This window comes from Podarcis vaucheri, assembly GCF_965113315.1.
Source record: "Podarcis vaucheri genome assembly, contig: SUPER_11_unloc_1, whole genome shotgun sequence".
Lineage (NCBI taxonomy): Eukaryota > Metazoa > Chordata > Lepidosauria > Squamata > Lacertidae > Podarcis > Podarcis vaucheri.
Genome location: NW_028118808.1, coordinates 618,396 through 631,438, shown reverse-complemented (window position 1 = coordinate 631,438; position 13,043 = coordinate 618,396). Strand labels below are relative to the sequence as shown.

The 13,043-nt window shown below is 43.7% G+C and overlaps 1 long non-coding RNA gene across 2 annotated transcripts; it reads left to right on the top strand.

Annotated features, from left to right (window-relative positions):
* Window positions 1-28: 28 nt before the first annotated feature.
* Window positions 29-9,559, top strand: LOC309514783. 2 transcript variants are annotated; one of them, XR_014212198.1, is made up of 3 exons: window positions 94-159; window positions 2,130-2,227; window positions 9,283-9,559. It is a non-coding gene; the product is annotated as an uncharacterized lncRNA (long non-coding RNA). The 2 variants fall into 2 exon arrangements; XR_014212197.1 differs by lacking the exon at window positions 2,130-2,227 and having other exon boundaries at window positions 29-159.
* The last annotated feature ends 3,484 nt before the right edge of the window (window positions 9,560-13,043 follow it).

Genomic DNA, 13,043 nt, shown 5'->3' with positions numbered 1-13,043 from the left:
GAGGAGAATGTGCGCTCGGGAGAGAGTGGAGAAGCCGGGCGCAGCCGAGGAACGCGCCTTCTGCCGACGACGCAGCCGACGCCGCTGGAGAGAGATCTGTGTTAGTAGGTCAATACTGTACGCTGCTCACAACGCACACTCCTCATGCCAGCTTGGGCGGTGAGTGGCGGCTGCCGGGCCCCAATCGGAGCTCTCCGCTTTCCCGGGGACGGCCAATGGATGCGCCCGGAGTGGGGGGGGGAAGGGACAAGGGCAGGGCCAGACTCGAAGTGAACCCCCTTCCCTGCTCCGCCCTTTCTTCCTCTCGCGCTCTCCTCGGACGCTTCCCCTCCCTCGATGTGTTTGTGTGTGCGTTACAGTGGATGTGCGCGCTGCTGGGTATTGCATAACTAGGCGAAACTGGGGGGTGGGGTGGGGGTGAGAGAGAGGAGGAGGAGGGAGGAGGGAGAAGGGAGAAAGCTGTTGGCATTTACGTAATGGCCCAATGGAGAGCCGGAGAGGCCGGAGTGAAGGTGGAGACTCGGCCTCCTGCTTGTCGCTGGGCTCCCAGGCTGGCGCTGCAACGCGCTGGGCAGGGTTGTGGGTCGCATTGCAGGACGCCGGTGGGTCGGAGCCACCCACCCCGATTGCAACATAAAAGGAAAGCCCCGGCAGCTGCCGCGCTCCTTGAACGTCCGCGCGAGGGAGTCGCTGAACTCGCTGCCAACGCGGGCGCGTAGAAATATGTGATCGCCAAGTATTTCCGTCTATTTCAGAAAATCGCCAAGTGTTTCAGCCGCGAGATGTTGGGAACGGAATTGCGAAAAGCTGCGGCGGAGGGAGAGAAAAGAGATGCCCATCTGTGTGTATGGGGGGCGGGGAGAATTATGCTTTGCGTTTTCAGAGGTCAAGGAGGAAATAGTAAATAGGCAGGAATAGATGTTGGCTTGCAAAACAAGGCAGCTCTCAGGGCTGGTAATACACACAGTTGCCATCTAAAGGGGCATTTTCTGTAGAACTGTTCAGTCCAGAGTCTAAAATTCCATCATCGTGTAAAAAGGGTTGGGTGTTGGATAGGGGCATGTAGCAAGGTATATCTCTTTGATACTGGTTCTGCTTCCCATCGTGTGAAAGAAAAATGTTAGCTCCAGAAGCAATCGACCAAAACGAGAGCAAATGGAGCTTTTGTTTTATATTCTGATCCTTCGGTTTAACATCTAAACTAAGTTTAAAAAGGAACCCAAATGTCACTACCTAGAATATTGGAGCACGTGTCTGTAAACACAAGAGAGAAATTATATTGCAAGTGAGAAATTATATTGCGCAAGATGCTGCAATGCATGGTTTATCATTATCAATGCATATTTGCCACCAAGGCAGGGCAGATGGGTAATCTGCCAGTGAATTAGGTTTACCTTTGGTTACCAAAGAAGCCTACTGAAGATAGACTGCTTGGTGTGTTTCCTGCTGTTATGTCAGCTGGCACTTTATGCTACAGGCGAAAAAGGCTATAATGTATGCATGAGAGTAGACCTAGCGTCTTTATTCAGTGAACTACAAGGATGAAGGATTCTGCTAATTTAAGTTCCACTGACCTAATTTCTCGCAACACAGCCATTACATTTGCAGAATGAAAACATTAACACATCACTGAGCTAGGAAATCAATGCATAGTGTTGATTTTGTGATAGGATCCTTTTTTTCTCCCTTAAAAAGGGGGGGGGGAGATGAAACCGCAATCTGCTATGGTTGTACAGTGAATCACTCACTAAAGTGCAAAAAGATAGTCTACAAAACAAGATGGTGTCATTTGGGCCTGCACTTCTGTTAACTTTCCATTTTGAAAAATGTCATAAAGCAAGAAACACCCCATACTTGGAGCCTTGATTGCATGAGCAATGCAAGATTCCTCCGCCCAGTCTTGGGGCTTTGCCACTCCCACTGGGGCACGGCTTGCAGAAGTTCAATACAACCCCGGAACATTAAGGAAAACATGGCAGTTGGAGTTGAAGGGTTGCTTGTGGCAACCTGAAAGGGACTACATATTGAATGAGCAGGAACAGACAGCCCCTTTTGGACCCACAAATATTGTGCATGAAGTTAACTGCAAATCTATTTTGAGTGATGCTTTTGTACATCTTTGTGTTTAGAGAATGACTCATGAAGGCACTAACTTCCATCATGGGATCTGGCATGTGAATCACTCCCATGAATTACTAAGAATTGTGTAGACGAGGGATTGGAACCCGTATGTGAAGCTTCAGCATTCTCAGTTACTAGTGCAAATCAATCCCAAATGATGTTTAGTATTTGATTACCGTATTTTGGACGCATAGGTTTAGCTGACACCAGTCAGGCCATTCACCCTCTTAAACAGCATTGCACTGGGGAAAAGTCGTTATTTTAAGCAAGGGGTTTCTTTTCTTTTCTGTAGTTTAGCATAAAGCAGCCTTGCCACTAATGCCTTATAAAAAAGCATGGTTAGACCAGCTCATTAGGACTAACTGATGGTGACTCTGCATGGCAGGGGAAGCATGCCATCTTCTTCCTCTCTCCCAGCCTAATGTTCCTCCCACCAGCTGCTATGACACGGGTAGCATTGTGGTCTAAACCACCAAGCCTCTTGGGCTTGCTGCTCAGAAGGTCAGCGGTTCAAATCCCCACGACGGAGTGAGTTCCTGTTGCTCTGTCCCAGCTCCTGCCAACCTAGCAGTTCGAAAGCATGCCAGTGCAAGTAGATAAAGAGGTACCACCGTGGCAGGAAGTTAAATGGCATTTCCGTGTGCTCAGGCTTCCATCACAGTGTTCTGTTGTGCCAGAAGTGGTTTAGTCATGCCGGACACATGACCCAGAAAGCTGTCTGTGGACAAACGCCGGCTCCCTTGGCCTGAAAGTGAGATGAATGCCATAACCCCATCATCACCTTTCACTGGACTTAACCATCCGGGGTCCTTTAGCTATGAAAATGGTGGCTGCAGATCTACAATTCCTTTTGCTGCAGCCAACATTTGCCCCTAGAACCATCACCTCCAGGACTAGTCAGAAGGCTGCAAAAGCATCCCTTGACTGACTTTCAACAGGAGCACGTTATTTGGCAGTAAAATAAATAAATAATCTGATGTCCCTGTGGTGCCTGCCGGACCTTAAATTTAGTTCTGCTAAAGAAGGATAGAAAAGATGCAGCCTAACAGAAGCCAACAAAACTGCGCGAAAGGATGTTGTAATCAAACTAATGGAAATCATACTGAAGCTTCATACAAATGTAGCATTGTATATACCACGTAGCATTGTATATACCATGTAGCATTTACTTTCGAGTCTCTTCATGAAAACGATATGCTGAGCTGATACCAATATTTATAACTAGAGAACATCATGGATTTATGTCACATATGTATCGTGTCTCAAATATTTAGTGTATTAGTAGGACGCGGCTGGCGCTGTGGGTAAAACCTCAGCGCCTAGGACTTGCCGATCGTCAGGTCGGCGGTTCGAAACCCCGCAGCGGGGTGCGCTCCCGTTGCTCGGTCCCAGCGCCTGCCAACCTAGCAGTTCGAAAGCACCCCCGGGTGCAAGTAGATAAATAGGGACCGCTTACTAGCGGGAAGGTAAACGGCGTTTCCGTGTGCTGCGCTGGCTCGCCAGATGCAGCTTCTCACACTGGCCACGTGACCCAGAAGTGTCTTCAGACAGCGCTGGCTCCCGGCCTCTTAAGTGGGATGGGCGCACAACCCTAGAATCGGACACGACTGGCCCGTACGGGCAGGGGTACCTTTACCTTTACCTTTAGTAGTAGTAGTAGTATTTATTGAATTCATATACTGCCCTATACCTTGGGGTCTCAGGACTGTTCACAGAATAAAATCAAGATATAAAACCACAAAATACATAATAAAAATAAAGCAACAACCCAATAGCCCCCCCCCCAAGAAACACATTTTAAAAGGGCATAGGATGTCAATCAGATCAACCAACGGCCTGGTTAAAAAGGAACATTTTTGCCTGGCGCCTAAAGGTGTATCATGAAGGCACCAGGTGAACGTCCCTCGGGAGAGCATTCCACAGATGGGGAGCCACTGCAGAGAAGGCCCTGTTCTCGTGTTGCCACCCTGTGGACCTCTTGAGGAGGAGGCACATGAAAGAAGGTCTCTGAAGATGGTCTCAGGGTCCGGGTAGGTTCATATGGAAAGAGGCAGTCCTTGAGGAATTGCGGCCCTGAGCCGTTTAAGGCTTTATAGGTCAAAACCAGCACTTTGAATTGGGCCCAGAAACTAATTGGTAGGCAGTGCAGTTGGACCAGCATCTGTGCAATATGCTCAAACTGTCTTGTACCAGTGAGCAACCTGGCAGCTGAATTCTGCACTAGCTGAAGTTTCCAAACCATCTTTAGAGGCAGCCCTACGTATAGCGCATTACAGTAATCTAACCTTGAGGTTACCAAACCATAGAAAACAGTAGTTAGGCTATGCTTGTCCAGGGTATAGATGGGCCACCAGCCGAAGCTGATGGAAGGCACTCTGGGCCACTGAGGCCACCTGAGCCTCGAGTGACAGCAAAGGATCCAGGAGTACCCCCAAGCTACGAACCTGCTCCTTCAGAGGAAGTGCAACTCCATCAAGAGCAAGCGACCTCCCAGCCATCTGGTCTAGGGAACCACCCACTAACAGTGTCTCTGTCTTATCTGGATTGAGCTTCAGTTTGTAGGCTCTCATCCAGTCCATTACCGAGGCAAGACACTGGTATTAAAATAACTGAAGGTAACCAACTTTCTCAGGAAATCCCCTAGCAAAAATGATTCCTAGCATTATGGAATACGAAGACGTACGGCTTAAAATAGCATTCATTGCATACAGCCAACTGGAAATTGACCTAGTCTAACAGTTGTTAATAGGATTAAACATAGCATCAGTCCACATCTGGGACACTGCTAAAGCCAAATGGGTACTGTTTGTACTCTTAATGTATATTTACCAGTAGCAAGCCGAAATAAATTGATGGTTACATTGTAACTGAGCCCAGTGTACATGAGGCAATACTTGTTTACTGGTCTGCTGAGTGTGAAGAAACATCAAACATTGCACAATAACTGCACAGAATGAAAATGGAAACCCTGTATCTATTGATATGCGCTCTCCGCTTCCCCAAGCGTGATAAATTTCCTTTTGGATAAGAAAGCACAAGGGACATATGGTGGATTTGTGATACCTACAAAATATACATATAAGAGAGCATCCAGACTGAGGGGACTAAGTTGCAAAGTAGCAACAGCACCCCAACACACAAAGTGCTGGTTAATATTGGACGACACCAATTTAAACAGTTCAAGCTTTAGTTGATGAATCTGCTGATTCAAGTTTGCAGTTTAGTTTTTTTATCTGGCAAAGGCAGAAACTAAAAAGAGTAAAATGAGGCATTATTCAGTAAGTAGAAATTTGGTGTTCAGCCCTCCTTTAACCAAACTCCTATTTTACCTCAGCCTCTGGACACCTGCTGAATTCACGTGTGCGGAATTTTTCAATTTTCCAATTCCAAAAATGGTGGGTGCTAAAAAGTTGTTGTATCATGACTTGGGAATTCAAAATATATTTTAGTTAAATTGGTATAAATTGGTATAATTTAGTGTTGCTTGAGAAGTAAAATGTGCATTGAAATCATTAAAAATGATTGCAAAGTTCTTGCACTTATGTATTAATATATTAATTTATTATTATAATAATTATTTAGCATTACCTGACATTTTCAGAAGGTAAAGTTAAAATTCTTTGGTTTTCCAAAAGCAGTTTATGTGCTTCTTCCACAAACATTGACTTACCAAGCTAAATACTGTCCAATCACAGATTTGAATTCCTCACACCCAGATACATATTTTTTTAAGACCCCTTATGGGAGAAATTTGCAAAACAACAACAACAACAAAACAAACCACCCCCTAAATGTGGTGGGCAATGCTCTTATTGAGTCACCAGAGGGTCAATAGTTTTTAACATTTAACGTGGCAGTGGCGAATTGTGTCTGGTTATTAAAGTTGTATGTTTGCTTTTCATTGGCCCACCCTGAATTTACAAACCTTTAAACCTCACAAATCATTTAGCCATGTAATTCTCCGGGAATTACAAACTCAAGACGAACAAAGGTTTGCAGCGCTGAACTGCAGTAATTAAGTGCTTTTGAATTTGCACCTAAATGTTTGGCTTTCTTTCACCCTTGACCACCGGAGTAAGGAAAGCAATTTGTCTAATGACGCTAGATGTGTGGAATAATTTTTAAAGAGCAAACTCATTTAATAACATTTGTTTATAAGCCAGCTATGGTGGGGAAAGCAAAGAGATTGGCTTTTAAACTGCAATAGTGGTCAGATAATTATTTGCTGGAAGAAGAGGCAGTTTTAGGGTAGCATGACTGGTTCAGCCGCACTTCGCCGTGGTGCCACAGGGGGCGACACAAGCACAATGTCAAATTTTAGCATCACACAGAACACAGCTGAAATTTGAGAGCCCCAAACCCACCACTACTGAAAGCTATGGGTGCCATTCAGCAGGAAGTCCCCCTGCAATAATACTCAGGAAATTGTCCCAGGATATTCTAAATTAAGTTTACCAGGCGTCCCCGTTTCCCAGGGACAGTCCCCAGATTTACAAATCAGTCCCCTGACAAAATCCTATCATTCCTACTGAAGTTGAAAAGTGTCCCCAGATTCATTGAAAAAAATCTGGTAACCTTTTTCTAAATTTTATACCCTCTTGAATTATATACCCAGTACATGGAACCTTACAAAAGGACAATAAGAATGGACTCTCCATGCCCTTACCACAGCAAAAAGACTGATACTGATGAACTGAAAAAATAAAAATGTGTTTCCCTCTACGATTGGATTGAAGACTTATACAAACTCTCAACATAGGAACAACTTGCATATAAATGCAGACTTGCCGTGGACAAATTCAATGATATTTGGAATCCATTCTTACAAACACTGTAATAGATTAAGATCTGATGAAGTACAATAACAACTTTGTAAAGTATACAGTTTTGGGTTTTTCCCTTCCCTCCTTTATTTTCCCTTCTACACGTGTGCTGTTTCCCCTCTCTCTCTCTCTCTCTCTCTCTCTCCCTCTCTCCCTCTCCCTCTCCCTCTCCCTCTCCCTCTCCCTCTCTTATTTACATCTCACCAGGGACTCAGGTGGTGCTGTGGGTTAAATCACAGAGCCTAGGACTTGCTGATCAGAAGGTCGGCGGTTCGAATCCCCGTGACGGGGTGAGCTCCCATTGCTCAGTCCCTGCTCCTGCCCACCTAGCAGTTTGAAAGCAGTTCGAAAGTAGATAAATAGGTACCGCTCCGGCAGGAAGGTAAACGGCGTTTCCGTGCACTGCTCTGGTTCACCAGAAGCGGCTTAGTCATGCTGGCCACATGACCCGGAAGCTGTATGCCGGCTCCCTTGGCCAATAAAGTGAGATGAGCGCCACAACCCCAGAGTCGGCCATGACTGGACCTAATGGTCAGGGTTCCCTTTACCTTTACCTTTAAGTTTAGTGCACATATAATTATGTAGAATGTTTGTTTGTTTGTTTGTTTTTTGCTCAACACACAACGAAAAAGGACAAAGTAAACCATAGAGAAAGTACCATCAGTCACGCCATACATAAAGAATTAATATAAATTTCATAAACCTTAAACTGTAATGGTCTCTTCTTTTTAAATCCAACTTCCCATCTACTCCATAATTCAAATTACCATTCTTTACTGCTAATACATGTTGTTACTGTCATCTCAAATCACTTCAAAATATGTTAAATCGCATAACTGATGAACAATATTGCTGGAATTATTCAAAAGCCGCTACGGATTTTAAGTCAGTATTATTAATTTTCAAATATATTTTAAATACTTCCCATTTTGAAACGAATGCTTTCCTTGGTTTGTTCTTTAGCTTTTTGGATAGGCTATCTAATTCGGCATAATCAATCATTTTTTGGATCCACTTAATTATGTACTTTTTGAACTTTTAATAAAGATGTCTGGGGTTTTTTTTCCTTTAAAGAAATCATCCCTGGACACTTCCAAGCACTAGTGATTGAGGACACCATCCCAGATTCCCCCGATTTGACTTTCACAGCATTACCCATGATTATTAACAAGCCAGATTGACTTTGTACTCCTGGAGCTTGGATGTTAATGAGTAGCTTACCCCAACCCTATTTACATGTTCATTTGAATGTGCCTACAGGAGGCTGGCAGCATTGCATCCACTGGTGTCTGTTGCTGCTTTGTGTGCACTTTTGGCCAAAGTTGGGAAAGGGTCTCCGTATGTTCAAATTGTGCCTGCACAGACTGCAATCGTGTCATCAGGAACCCTGCAAAGATTCCCCGATGGTGCAGATGAAGGCGACATATGTACGGTTTGGGCATATGAAATCTCTTTCGCACCTTCCACTAAATGTGTACCTGGGCCAGGGCCAGCAAAAGCAATCTGATCCCCAGACTTAAATTCAGATGAATGTGTCAAGAGTAATCTGGAACTCGTAACAAATGTGATAGAATTGTCAAGCTGGCTAAGAAGCTCTGGTGCCAAACCAAACTGATTTCCACAGGGATGAAACCAGGATGTTTCTGTGCCTTGGTCTTGCATTGTATGTTCCTAAGAATTTTTGGCATGGAAATCTTACATTGGCATTGATAAATTAACTATATGGCATGTCCAACAGGTATATCGTGATCTACCAATAAATCACTGGACGTCCGTGGCAGATCACTGGTAGATCACTGGCTCCTCCCAAAAAAGCTAAACAACCTTGACCTGAACCCCTAAAAACAGGGCTTTCATTCCTAAAAAAAACTCAACAATTTTCACCAGAAACCCCCCCCCCCCATGGGGTAGATCACTGCTAGCTTGTAAATATGTGAGTAGATCGTAGTCTCTTGGGAGATGGCCACCTAATGCAAGCTTTGCATTGTTTCAAATTTATCTTGAAACATTTCTCTCTTTCTTTAGCAAGAGAGTAGCCTTAGGTTGCATGAACCTCATACCTTTAAAGTACGGTACGTGGCTTTCTCCAAAGAATCACGAGAACTGTTGTTTACTCCTCACAAGGCTATAATTCCTAGTACCCTTAACCAGTGGCATAGCATGGGGTTCACAGGGGCAGTTCCCTGGGTGCAAAATTGTTAGGGGTGCAAAAATTAGACACCCGGTGCCGCCTCTGTGCGCTTCCATCACTGGGCTCTGTTAAAAACGGCTTCTCCATGCAAACCAGGAAGTAACCTCTCCAGACAACAGAATAACTCTTCTTTTCTTATCTTTGCAGCTGCAATCTCCTGGGTGACCCAGATGCCATTTGGCAGTTGAATGTGCATGAATAATCCGTCCATTTCTCCCCCTTCCCCCCACGTCTGCACGGTCCCAGACACTGGCAACTCATGCTATGCCACTATCTATAGTTCCCTGGATTCTTAGCGGGATGTCATGTGTTTTGAATGTATGGTGTTTCCACAGCCTTATTTAGACAACATATCCATGATTATGGATTGTGGAAGAGCAGGCTCATGCATGTGCTGACACACACACAAACAAGCACACTGATATTTATACATCCATTAGAAACTGTATGCTGTATGTTATATCGATGGTACCTAACACCGAGTAAATTGGCAAAAATGTATAAATCAGAATCAAATAAGTGTTGGAAATGTAAAGAGAAAGAAGGCTCTTTTTATCATATGTGGTGGTCTTGTTAAAGCTTACTGGGAAATGATATATAATGAATTGAAAAAGATGTTTAAAATAATGTTTGAAAATAAAACCCAGAAGCCTTCGTTTTGGGAATTATAGGGACAGAACTATGCAAATTGCATAGAAATTTATTCATGTATGCGACTACAGCAACAAGAATGTTACTTGCCCAAAAATGGAAAGAAGAAGTCCCAGCAAAAGAAGAATGGATACAAAAACTTATGGAATATGCAGAAATGGCAAAACTTACCGGAAAAATAAGAAATCAAGGTAACAAACTTTTTAAAAAGGAATAGAAATGGTTTATTGATATTTACAAATAAACTGTAAACAGATAAGAACATTGGCAGGATTATTGTAATAACCTGTAGTTTTATAAGAGTATATATTTAAAGTAGATGAATAAATGAGCAAAATCAAGTTAATTTGGAATATGCAGAAAATATAAGAAATAAATTTAAGGAACGACAGAAAGAGGGGGAAGAAAGTCGAGTTTTGATATGTCAAAATGATTGTAAAATTATTGAAATGTATAAAACTGAAAATTATAAAGGAAGGAAAAGAAAGAAAGAAAGAAAGAAAGAAAGAAAGAAAGAAAGAAACTATGCTGTGCTCACAGCTTTGGACAAACCTGCCATCACTCTTCTTATCCCTGCACCCCATCCCTGCATTCATTTCCACAGAAACATTATTTGTATTGGGGTAGCATGAAATGAGTCATCCTGATTCACTTTGAAGTAACACTATGTATATGACATACTTTCATAGGACTTCATGCTTGATGTACCTAAGATGTAGAGCTCAGTTTGAGTCAGAGCTCTCTATTACTTATAAACATAGAATTGTAGACATGGAAGGGACCACAAGGGTCATCTAGTTGAACCTCCTGAAATGCAGGAAACATTTGCCCAATGTGGGGTTCGAACCCATAACCCTGAGATTAATAACCTCCTGCTCTACCAACTGAGCTATCTCAGTAGTTTGCTTTCAGGTGTCAATGTTTCGGAAGTCAGACTGAAAAATGAACATGAGATTGAATTGGAGCTTGTTCATTGAATACCCACCGTCACCTATCTGATCAGGGATGAAAGATTGGGGAGAAATTATGCTGGATCAGGGCATAACTTCACAGCAGGTTTGATAGCCCAGGTGTTTGGGAAATGAAGGACCACACTACTGCTTCCACTGCTCTTTTTATGTAATGCCAGTGGTGTGCTTTGAACAGTGGAATGGCACAATCCTTGCCCAATGAGCAATATAAGACAGGGATGCGGGTGATCTAAACCCCTGAGCCGCTTGGGTTTGCCGATCGGAAGGTCAGAGGTTCGAATCCATGCAATGGGGTGAGCTCCCATGGCTCTGTCCCAGCTCCTGCCAACCTAGCAGTTTGATAGCACAGCAGCGTGAGTAGATAAATAGGTACCTCTGCAGCAGGAAGGGAAAACTGTGTTTCTGTGCGCTCTGGTTTCCGTCATGGTGTCCCGTTGTGTCAGAAGCTACTGTTAGGTCCATCATGAGACGTCCGCCAGCTTCCAACCACAGATACCAGCAGCCTTCAAGCAAGCAAACTTCCTTATTATTGCTCCCTAGCATCCCACTGCCAGAGGATTGCCTCCTTCCATTCACCACTTTGCCTCCTCAAGTGGAAGAAACCTGGGCAGTGCTGAATGTCACATCCATTGCCAGGTGTGTCCTGCTGGAAATAGAAAAGGGCTTTCCCCTTGGCCTGACTTTATATCCACTCAGTTGCCAAGTGCTTTTGTGACATCACAAGAAACCCACAGCCAATGGCAACAGCTGGGGAGGCATCATCTTCATTGCTTTGAGCCTCACAATGGCAGGTGCACTTATCAGTGATTGGGTGCTTGTTTATTTGGGAAGGAGGTGGCGCTGTGATCTAAACCCCTGAGCCTCTTGGGCTTGCCAATCAGAAGGTTGACAGTTCAAAACCGGGGTGAGCTCCCATTGCTCTGTCCCAGCTCCTGCCAACCTAACAGACTGAAAGCATGCCAGTGCAAGTACATACATAGGTACCGTGGCAGCAGGAAGGTAAACAGCATTTTTATATGCTCTGGTTTCCGTCATGGTGTCCCGTTGTGCCAGAAGTGGTTTAGTCATGCTGGCCACATGACCCGGAAAGCTGTCTGTGGACAAATGCCAGCTCCCTTGGCCTGAAAGCAAGATGAGAGCCACAATCTCATAGTTGCCTTTGACTGGACTTACCTGTCCAGGGGTCCTTTACCTTTACCTATAAGACAGGGATGGAGGAGGGCCCTGAAACACACTCAATTAGTGGAATAGAAGCAGGTTAGGCAGGGTTAATGTGGTCCTCGAAAGACTTTCCTAAAGGAATCCATCTGGATGGAAAGGGATTTGAGATTGCCTAGCAAAAACAAATGGGAAGGCTAATTCCAACTAAATGTGGAAGTGAGGCTGCCATATATCCAGAAGAGATCTGACAGACTTGTTTACTTTCTTTTTTTCCTTTTGGTTTAACTGATTCATTTAATTTTGTTCAATATTTTGCTGGCAGTGTAGTGGCACTGTTCCATTTTCTTCAATCTGTGACTCAGAGGAAGTGCTGGGAATAGAGATGGAAAGAAACCAAAAAGCTATACGGTAGGTAGTATTGGTTTGCGTGTGTGTGTTTCTCTTCATCCCCACCATTAGATTAGAGGCAGAGGTTCCTTGTTCCCTTAGCAAGGAGCTGTATTGGTGCCCCCCAACGAAAAAAATTCCTTTACCACGAGAGCCACAGTAGAAATTACTGGTGGAAATGTAAGGTAGTAAAATAATTTTGGGAAATTATATATAATGAGTTGAAAAAAATGTTTAAAATAACTTTTTCTTAAAAAAACCCCCGAAGCCTTCCTTTTAGGAATTCTAGGTGCCAAAATCCCAAGGGAGCAGAAAAGACTATTTATGTATGAGACCACAGCTGCGTGGATGTTATTGGCCCACAGATGGAAAGAAGATAAAGTCCCTACCAGAGAAGAATGACAGATAAAGTTGATGGATTATGCCGAAATGGCAAAAATGACCGTAAGAATCAGAAATCAGGAAGACAAAATTTTAATAAGGAATGGGGGGGGGGTAATTATAATTTATCTTAAAAACCATTGTAAACAGTTAAAATCACTAGTAGGATTGGAACAACGCTTGTAGTTTAATGGTGAATTTTGGACACAATGCAGAGGTAAAAGATTTGGATTATCACAAAAGATGCAGGAGGAAATGATTCACAATAGGACCCACAAAGGGGAAGATAGAAGTCCAGGGTGAGCAATTTTCGTCAATTCCCCCTTAAAAAAAGCTCAGCAACTCTGGGCAATCTCC